Source organism: Oryctolagus cuniculus, chromosome 5 (assembly GCF_964237555.1).
Source record: "Oryctolagus cuniculus chromosome 5, mOryCun1.1, whole genome shotgun sequence".
NCBI lineage: Eukaryota > Metazoa > Chordata > Mammalia > Lagomorpha > Leporidae > Oryctolagus > Oryctolagus cuniculus.
Window position 1 is genome coordinate 34,450,158 of NC_091436.1, and position 10,074 is coordinate 34,460,231.

The following is a 10,074-nucleotide window of genomic DNA, read 5'->3' on the forward strand; positions in this document are numbered from 1 at the left end:
ATCCCAGATCAGGGTGCTGGGTTCCAGTCCTGGTTCCAATTCCAGCTTACCGCTAATGCACAACCTTGTAGCAGCCGTTCACGGCTCAAGTTCTTGGGTCCCTGCCACCTACGTGGGAGATGTGGATGCAGTTCCTGGCTCCTGGCTTCAGTCTGCCTCAGCCCCCACTGTTGCAGGCTGTTGGTGAGTGAACCAGCTCTTTCTGTCTCTCCCTCTCTCTCTCTCTGTCACCCTGTCTTTATAAAATAAATATTCTAATAAAATATGTTATAAAGGAAGATGGGTATTTACAATGACTAACATGTGCCTCATAGCTACAAATGTAAAAAGAACGAAAAGGCGCATGCTAACATGCTAAGTATGATTTCTGGTTGGCAAGATGACAATTCTAGTGATTGTTCATTTACTTCTGTTCTAAATTTTTCACATTTTCTGTAATGTGCATAACTTTTCCATTGGGGGAAAAAGTGATGTTATTTCAAAAATCACATGACAGAGGCTGTGCCGTTGAACTGTGGAATAGAATTTCATACTTTATGTCTGAGGATAGAAAGCTGATGCAGGCTCATATGACCACGAAATGGAGAAAATAAAACACATAAAATCAAAACACAAACAGTAAATCAGATGCACCTGTGTCTCTAAAGGGTTAACATTTACACCTGCTTAAGGAATGCAAGTCAAGACCCGTTCTGGATGACCCTGGAAACTATCTCTCTATCCTCCCCTTCCCCAGCTCCGCCCAGCACTACAGGGACAAAGGAAGCCACGCAGTGGGCACGCAGGTGACCATGTGCTGTTCCCTCTTCTCTCCAGGGATCACCAAGGACAGGAATAATGGATACCAGAGCCACCTGAACCTGGGACCAACATTACACAGCCTTCCTTGGCAGCTGGCCCCTGTGTTTCCCCTACAGAAGGGCAGTTAGGGGTATGACTAGGGAAAATCTAATGGGCAATGCTCCCCTACAGCAAGGGACCACAGCAGTGATTTTGAGTCCAGCAGCTTTTGACAACTCTGGGCTAACTGTCTACCCTGGTTCACCTCCACGCTGGGTGCTAGAGAAAATAGAAGAGGTAAAGGGTGAGTTTGCCCCCAGTACAGCAAAGGCTCAGATGGAGTGCCCCATGCTTAGGGTTCTGTGCTATGAAGCTACCTCTTGAAAGTGTTAATCCTCCTAACTGCTTTGTGTTTTGTAGCAAAATGCAAAGGCAGCTTGGTGCACAGGGGTGGGAGCAGCTTGCTCATCCACCCACCGCAACCTCCCTCCCACCCCCACAGCCATTTGGCCAGGTGGGAACTTGGGCACAGGTGCAGGGAGGGTTGCAGGCTGGTACTTACCCAGACACCAAGTGGCTGAGCAGGCCTGGGGGTACCTGGGAGAGTCTGCACTCAGCCCGCAAGTACCCTTGTATCTGAGGGAGCTTCATGTTAAATAGCAAACAAAAATCACTGTGGCAGGTCAAGGCAGAGACAGAAAGAAAGGGAAGAATTCTTTCCTGTTTTTTGAACAAGAGACTCTGATGTGGGTTTTTTATTATTATTTTTAATTTATTTTATTTCCTCTTTTTTTTTTTTTTTTTTACCCTGGGCTCCGTCAGTGATGGAGTCAGTCTGGATGCAGACGCAAAGGAAGAATTAATGGACATACAGAAGGTAAAGGAAGGACTTATGAGAAAAAAAACTCTTTCCTTGATAATTGGTTCTGGTCTGTCCGTGAAAACTATTCCACCAATGAAGGGTGTATCGCTGGAGGCCTCACAGTGTAGAATAAACTGTGTGGTTATATCAGGAGCTATTTCTCTGAAGGGAGTTTCTTGTGATAGGAGACCAGGACACAGCCCTGCTTAATTATACGTAGTAGGATCACTCTAAATCTCTCTCTCCCTCTCTCTCTGTATGTATGTATAGAACTAATTAGAGAAAGCAGTGGTCATGCGGCAAACAAGTTCTTTGACTTCTGATAAATAATATTGGGAAGAAAGAGACATTAATAAAGAAAGAGCTGAATTTACCTTTCTTTCTGAAAATTATCTTTCCAGCAGCTTCCTACGGTTCTCATTTTGAGAAAAGGAGCAATTTTGCAAAAATTGAAAGCAGTAAATTCTGCTTTTTAGAAGACACGCTGTCACATTTTGTTCATTAGCCATCTTAAAGATATCAGGCACACATACATAAGCAAATCACTGTACAAATGCTTAATAATGCAAGCATATTATAGGCATGTTTATAAAAATCAATTACATTTCACAGCAATTTCTAAATTAAATCCACAGAATTAAAAACCCCTTTAAGTTTTTAATAAATACAAACTCAATTTTACAGCACAATAGAAGTGAGAAAAATCCATTAATGCCTGAGTCCTGCTGAGTGTCTTGGTGAGAGCTTGTAAGAGCCCCGTAATTGCTCACATGTGGAACAGGGGCAGGGGGCGTGGGCTACAGAAGTCTCTTCTAGACCTAAACCTAGGCCTGGTTTACCCTGGATGTGGAGAATTTCCTGCCCTATTCTTACAAGAGAATTACTTGAGATCCTCTTACCTATTTGCATGCATCATAGATATGTTGAAAAATGTGTCCTATATTGCAAGAAAAACAGTGTGTAGGTTTAGAAGGCTTGACCCTCATGCCTGTGTTTAAGCTGCAATATCCACTCACACACACGTGAACAGGAGGATCCGCAGGTTGTAGGGCTGGAGAGCAGCAAGGGCAGACCATGGACGGGGAGAGTGAGGGCTTCCATTTGGGTTTATGCCCATTTGATGTTAGATGTGAGAGCTGGATCTTTAGCGAGAAACCATACGCACAAAGGCCTGAGCAGCCTCTTAAGCAGAAAACATCTAAATGGAGGATGAGAGAAACTTGACTCCATAATGCAGTCTCATTCTCTAGCTGAACAGAGAATTGTGAAGACAGCATAGAGTCCATCCCTTACCTTTACCATTTATAATGATGTGAAACTCAGCCAACTTGAAGTGAAAACTTAGTGAATAGTATCCGATTTAACATAGGAAATGTTCACTGATCAATCCAAAATTTCCAGGACTTTGACCTATAATTCAGCTTTCTGGAGATTGCTCCAAGTAAGGGAGCAAATACCTAGCTTTCTAACCATGCGGTATGGCTAAGGGAGGCTGCCAGACAGAGCAGGAAGCATAATGAGGACTAAGAATGGGTCCTCCAGCAGTGGTCCCCACTGTGCTTCCATTGATAAGCACAAGGAGTCTTCCTGCTGCCTCTGGGTGTCTCTGCTTGACTCCACCTCAGGCTTCAAGCTGCACCTCCGGACAGTCATTCTTTGGGTGAACAGACAGCAGCTGAAACAAGGGATCCCACATTTCCAATGGGTAAAGTTGAGCAGAGTGGAGGCAGACATAGGCATGGAGAAAGAAAAGTTAAGAACTTTATTAGGGCATGGGGTACCTGCAAGGCACGCAAAAGGGAAGGGAATTTCAGAAATGAGACTGGAGAGGTTGAGACAACCAGCTCCCCCAACAGACATGCCCTGAGAATCTGTTTAGTTTTGATTTACTTTTAGTTGCTTTAAGTAGCTGAACAGTGAAGCTCTCTATATTGAAAGAACAACAAAATCAAATAGTTTTTTGCTAATTAAAATTTTTACCATATTGAAATAGGATCTTTTGTGGTATCTATCCTTTAAAAACTTGTGTAACCTTTGGGAAATTGATCTCAATTCATGTATGTGGAATCTAACTTTTATGTTAAAAGTCAGTTGATACTAAGAGAATGCCTTTTTCATTTTTTTTTGTTGAGATAAATTAACATACCATTAAGGAGTATAATTCAATAGTCTTTAGTATACTCACAAAGTTGTACAGTCATAACCACTATCTGATATTGAACTTTTCTACCATCCTCAAAAAAAGTCTCACCCCAGTCTCCATTCTCCATGTCCTCTCAGCCACTGGAAACCACTAATCTACTTTCCATCTCTATAGATTTGTATAACCTGTACCTTTTATATAAATGGAATCACACAGCACATGCTCTTTTGTGTCTGACTTATTTCACTTAGAATAATGTCTTCAGGATTTTCACACTGTGGTCTGAACCCTTCCTTCATTTCTTTCTATGCTGCATGATATTCCATGCTGCGTGATATTCCATCATATGGATGTGCCACATTTTTATCCATTCATTGGTTGGCAGACACTTGAGTTGTGTACACTTTTTGGTAGTTATGAATAATGGTGCTATGAATACTCATTCAATTTTTGTGTGGACATGTTATTTCTCTTGGGTACATAACTAGTAGTGAAATTTCTGGGTCATGAGTATATAATTTTGTATCTTTTAAAATCTTAAAAATGCAAGTTGGCATTTAAATGTTAAACAAAATCTTGGGTTTCTGCATTGCACCAAGAAGTCTTAGGCTGCAAGTGTGGAATTTGGATAATTTGCTCTCTCTTTTCTCTTAGCAAAAAGTCCTACAAACCATAAAAAACTGTTGGTTGTTGAAAAGATCTGAACAGATCTCTTTTTATAAAAATGAGAATGATGCACTCTCCTGATTATGCCCTATGGAGTACTTTTCTGAAACAAAATTTGCATTTATGTATCTTTCCTTGTAAAGAGTTAAAAAAAATCTGCAGTAGTCAAAGTGGAAACATCGCATTGTCCTCTTGTTGGACTATAAATCACTTCCTAGGACCATGAGGCCTTGAAGACCAAAATAACCCATTGCCTTGGAAGATGATCGTGGCAACTTACCAGGTACAGTGAACACTTTTTCCACCAAGAAGACCCTTTGCCTTTTATGAATGACAATGAACAGTGGGGAAATACATAATTCACGTATTGGTGAGGAAGACTGCATTATGTTTTCATCCATGTGATCGGCTCCCCTGACTTAACACCAAGTAGTTAAAAGTGAAAATTAAGTCATATGGGCCCAGAGTTATTTTTGGTAGTGTTTTCCCCCCTCAGACTCAACCTTGTTTGGAGACATAGCTATGACTTAAAGAATAAAGATGTGCCACACTGATAAATTGTGCCATGAAGACAGAGACAGGATTTATTTTTGACTTTTCAATTCTGCATAGCATTTCTTCTGTGCTTTCAATTCTGTCTCCTTATTCTTCCTTCTTGTCTTCATTTTCTGACCCCACGCTTCCTGAATCACCATTTTACCATTTGTGGTTGTTTTCAAACCGATGTATTTTGCACATACGTTTCAGGGCTATATCCATCAGGAGAAATACGCAAGTGCCAGTAAAAATTGTCTCACTAATTTGTCAACGCACATCTGAAAAAGACAGAAAGTGTGAGATGAGCACAGAAATAGCTTGAAGCAGAAGGATGAGCGGGAGGGAGAGCAAGACCCATAGTAAGTGTTCGTGGATTCTTTCCCTCATAAATGAACCCTCATGTCGTTCACTTTCTGCTCAGGGGTTCGTCTAGTGCCTGTACAATAGGCTTCCACCAGTGCGGCTCCAGGCCACATTCCTCCAGGATCCACGCTCACGAGTACCCACGACTCTCGTGCCTCCAGCACGTTCCTTTCCTGAAGCTCTTTAAGAGGTAAATTGTCATTTCACGCGAACCACAAGTTTCCTTAGGAAAATTTCTTGGATGCTGTAGAGATCACTCAAATCCAGTCTTTCATTGGAGATAACTGAAATCCATAGAGCCTACGATTGTGATTCATATTTGTGGTCCTTGCAATTCATGTGAATATAAAGCATGCAAAACATCAGAAAACGTTTGTTGCACACACAAAGGCACCAATGACATGCAGGCTTTGGGCTGCCAGCAGAGCTTTGCACGGTGCGCTCTGCAAAGTGGAGAATCAGCGACACAGTCTCCATTTATCTCATTTCCGCTCGGCACGTGTTACTAGGCACAGAACTGTCCTAGAAACTGAGGGGTTACGAGAATAAATTATTTTTGGAGATAAGCTATGAAAAAGAAACAGGCCTCCAATACTGCAGTGGGTGTATAAATACATGCTAATTTGGTGCAGAATGTGCATGCAAATGATTAGCAAAGGAGAAATTCATTATGTGGAAACAATCAGAGAAGACTTCATTACAGGGTTAATTACTAAGCAGGCCACCAGGAACTGCAAAATTTAGTTTGGCAAAGCAGAGAAAGAAAGCCTTTTGAGGTGTTGAGGGAGAATGAAAGGCAAAGAACACAAAGTAAAAAGTCCAGGTAGTATAATTTGAAACTTAAAACTCATCTATTCAACAGATCTCTTTTAGTTAAAGGTGGCCATATTTCCAGCCAAAAAGTCAGCAGAATTTTGCTGGGCATCAGAGTGAGCAGGTTTGGCTATTGTAAGGCAGTCGGCCCTGACTTTTCTCACTCCTGCCTAGAAAGACAAGAGCATTATCTCGGAGGCTGCAACGGCTGACCTCCAACAGGAAGCTAAGGCCCAGGGAATCAGGAGATGATCATCCCAACATCTTTAGGGTATTGAGATCCAGAGAAAAATGTAAGAAAAAGAACTCCTTTTAATTATGTCACATTTTCTATTATTTGAAGCCAAGTATATTCCTAATTGGCATTCCTATGTGGGTTTTGGTCAGGAAGAAGTTGCCCTTATTAGAGTTGCATTTGATAAAACAAATTTTAAAATAAAAACTGCACAAGATCATATAATTACTCCAAAAAAAAAAAAAAAAAAAACCCAGCTGCTCTAGCTTTAACGTTTATTCACTTGCAGAATAATGCTTAAATCATTATATATATCCATTTCATGATTTGTAGTTACAATTAGCTTTCTTGATCTTCCGGCCACATTTGGTCCATTAAGCCTCATGGTCTCAGACAAGCACGCCTAACACCTCTGCGTGACTGTGAACTTAATGGCAGCTAAGATTTCAAGGGACAGATCCAGTTACAGTGCCATGTATTTTCCTTAGTTTCTCTTCCAACTCCATGAAGTCATCTATCTTAGCTTCCTTCCCTTTTTCTCATTTTAGAAGAGTTGTATCTATTCCAAAATAAAAGATTTTTACAGTGCCTTCTCATATGACATGAAATATAGGTGCTTTAAAAATTCATAAGCCTTGAAAACCTTCAAGAATTGCTCTTTCGTCAACCTTGGTTACCATCCACAGAATGGCTGGCCTGCAACTCTGGTCAGAGCAACCACAGTCTAGGAAAACTGGAAGGGACTTTCTGGGCTAATGGATCCTATAACTTGTTGGTCCCCAAATCTTTCCAGGGGTTGTTTAAAAAAGAAGTCTGAAATTCATCCCCAGAAATCCTGATCCAATGAATCAGAAATAAAGCCAAGAAATAAAGCATGAACATAAAATCCAAATACCACTGCACTCAGCTGCTCTCTGACCCAGTAGATCTGAGGCCACAGGTCAAGACTGTCGCTGTGCTTCCACTGGACTCCAAGGAGTTGGTTCCCAGATAGGAAAAATAACATCATCAGTTTTTAAAAATCAGTCTCTAGCATACGTGATAAGATGTATTGATTGTGTATATCCTAAGAAAGTTAATACAAAGAAGACAGGAAAGATAATGGGAAAAGTATCTGCTTATAAAAGAACTGGAACAGTGAGAACCCATCACAAGCAAACAAACACCAAACTGATTAGTCTCAAAGTGGACAAGTTGATAGAGGGATACTCTCATTTGGTCAAAAATATGAATCAATTTGCAGTTCAAGTCAATAGTAGTGGCTGAGCATCTTCCATGTTCAGGACATGTGGCTAGGTTCTTACAGGATATGTTTCATTTTCCTGTGACCTTATTATAATTTCTTCCTTTTTCTAGTAGAAACCACTTCTGCTAAGAGTTTGGGGAAAAGAAGACAAATGGCCCTTAATGCCAATGCACAGGTGCACATGTTCTGTTTGTCGCTGGCCACCAAGTTATTTATGTTTTTAGAAGTAAAGGTTCTTGGGGACAGCCCTGTGGCACAGCAGGTTAATGCCCTGACCTGAAGCGCTGGCATCCCATATGGATGCCGGTTTGAGACCCGGCTGCTCCACTTCCCATCCAGCTCTCTGCTATGGCCTGGGAAAGCAGTGGAAGATGGCCCAAGTCCTTGGGCCCCTGCATCTGCGTGAGAGACCAGGAAGAAGCTCCTGGCTCCTGGCAGCTCCAGCCGTTGCGCCATTTGGGAACTGAACCATCGGATGGAAGACCTCTCTCTCTCTCTCTCTGCCTCGCCTCTGTCTGTGTAACTCTGACTTTCAAATAAATAAATAAATCTTTTAAAAAAAGAAAGAAGTAAAGATTCTTAATGAAAAGGAATTCATTGCATTAAGAACGTTATACAATTCTAGGGAGAAACTCCACACTGCACAGTGATGCAAAATAGGGAATGTTGTGCTGAGTCTATACAACAAGAAATTTACTTACTTAGGTATGTCACACAAAACAGTACAAACATAATTATTTTTGTTATTATTTTATTCATTAAAATGTTATAAAATGCAAAGAAGTGTTATTTTCCATGAAATTATTGAGTGATTAAAGTATGAAACAAAAATCAGTAAATTTGAAATTTCAACATCAAAAAAATTCAGATATCCTGTTTCTATCAAAAATGGCTTTGGCATCTTTATCTTAAATTCTCATTCTAGCCTGGTCTCTTTCTCTCTCTAATAAAAAATTCCTTTTACCAATAAAAAAAAATTCTCCCCATCCTCCTCTTAAATGTTATTACCACTTGCTAACTCTTGGAGAAGACATACGAATCATTCTATCATGTATATTTAATAAGTTCTGTGTAGGATCAGAAACACCTCTGATTTGGTTGATTGCTTTTCTTCTGTTATCAATCTCTATAATTCAGTGTGACAAGCCAAAAAGAGAATAGGAATTCTGCTTAAATTACATGCAGCAAAACTAAGCCAATAGTTCAGATGTGGAGGACCACTGTGAACTAACCTTATCTATACAAAACATATAGGCAAATCCAAATATGAACAAGTTCAGATACTTGCATCTAGGGACATGTAGATAGTAAATTTGTCTTCAACTCACCTAGTAAATCCTAGAGATTGATTTGATGCTCACAGAAAGCTAGTTTCACTCAAGAGTCAATTTCAGTGAATGGTAACTGAGCATCTTCTCTATACAAGATCCTGGGCAAAGCATTACACATACTACAGAAAATTTTTTTGAAAAATCCATCCTTTTCAAACACTAAAATTATGCTGAGAATACTTTTTGAGCCAAAGTGTAGCTTTTAATCCAAGGTAGGACAACCCAGTAGGCTTCCAATATGGCCCTAAAAAGTATTCGCCCATGATGCATTCCTGACCATTAAAAACTTTTAAATATCTCAGTCACAAGAGAGATAAGTGAGAAAGTAAGTTCAACAGAAAGGCACTCTCAAAATGAGAACACAACCCTAAACACAGTTCTGAACAAAAAGCAGACTCTTTTTGTCATTCTTACACTTTTCCTAAACCCCAACTTATACTAGATTGGCTTGTTAGGAAGATCAAAATGCATGAACTGTATGGAGAATCTGTGAACTCAAAGCACTGGGCAGGTATTAAGTAATAGAATTATTGTTATACACACAGAAATCCTCAGGGTCAACAAGCAACCAGCTCACAGTGTGGAAAGGTGTATTCGTCCTGTTAGAAAACATTAAAATTGGTCAGTGTCTGTCTGTTTTATTTTCTCATGGTTAGTCTCGGTGAATTATAATGCCCTTTCATGGCAAGCATTATATTTTGCCTTTTTTTCCTGGATTCCTTTTGATTTTCTTGCTTTTTTTTTCTTTCTGTCTAATCCTCTGCTTCTTCCCCACCCCCCCACAAACATCCTTCTACCAAAACCTAATAACAGTTATTACTTGAACTCAGACAGACATCTCTTCATTTTCCAAATGATGAGACTGATCCAGCGATCTCACTACTGGGTGTATATATTCAAAGTAAATTAAATCATTTCCAAACTAATCAAAGAGTCAGCATCTATACTCCCACAGTTTATTCACAATAGCCAAGATACCGAATCAACCTAGGTGTCCATCACTGAATGGATGGATGAAGAAACTGAGGTACACATACACATTTAGTCATAAAAAGGAACGAAATTCTGTCTTTTGCAACAAGATCAATGAACTTGGAA

The 10,074-nt window shown here is 40.1% G+C and overlaps 1 long non-coding RNA gene across 1 annotated transcript; it reads left to right on the forward strand.

Annotated features, from left to right (window-relative positions):
• The first annotated feature begins 1,601 nt into the window (after window positions 1-1,601).
• LOC127493229 (uncharacterized) lies at window positions 1,602-8,211 on the forward strand. Its single transcript, XR_007923345.2, has 4 exons — window positions 1,602-1,657; window positions 4,595-4,734; window positions 5,410-5,541; window positions 7,759-8,211. It is a non-coding gene; the product is annotated as an uncharacterized lncRNA (long non-coding RNA).
• The last annotated feature ends 1,863 nt before the right edge of the window (window positions 8,212-10,074 follow it).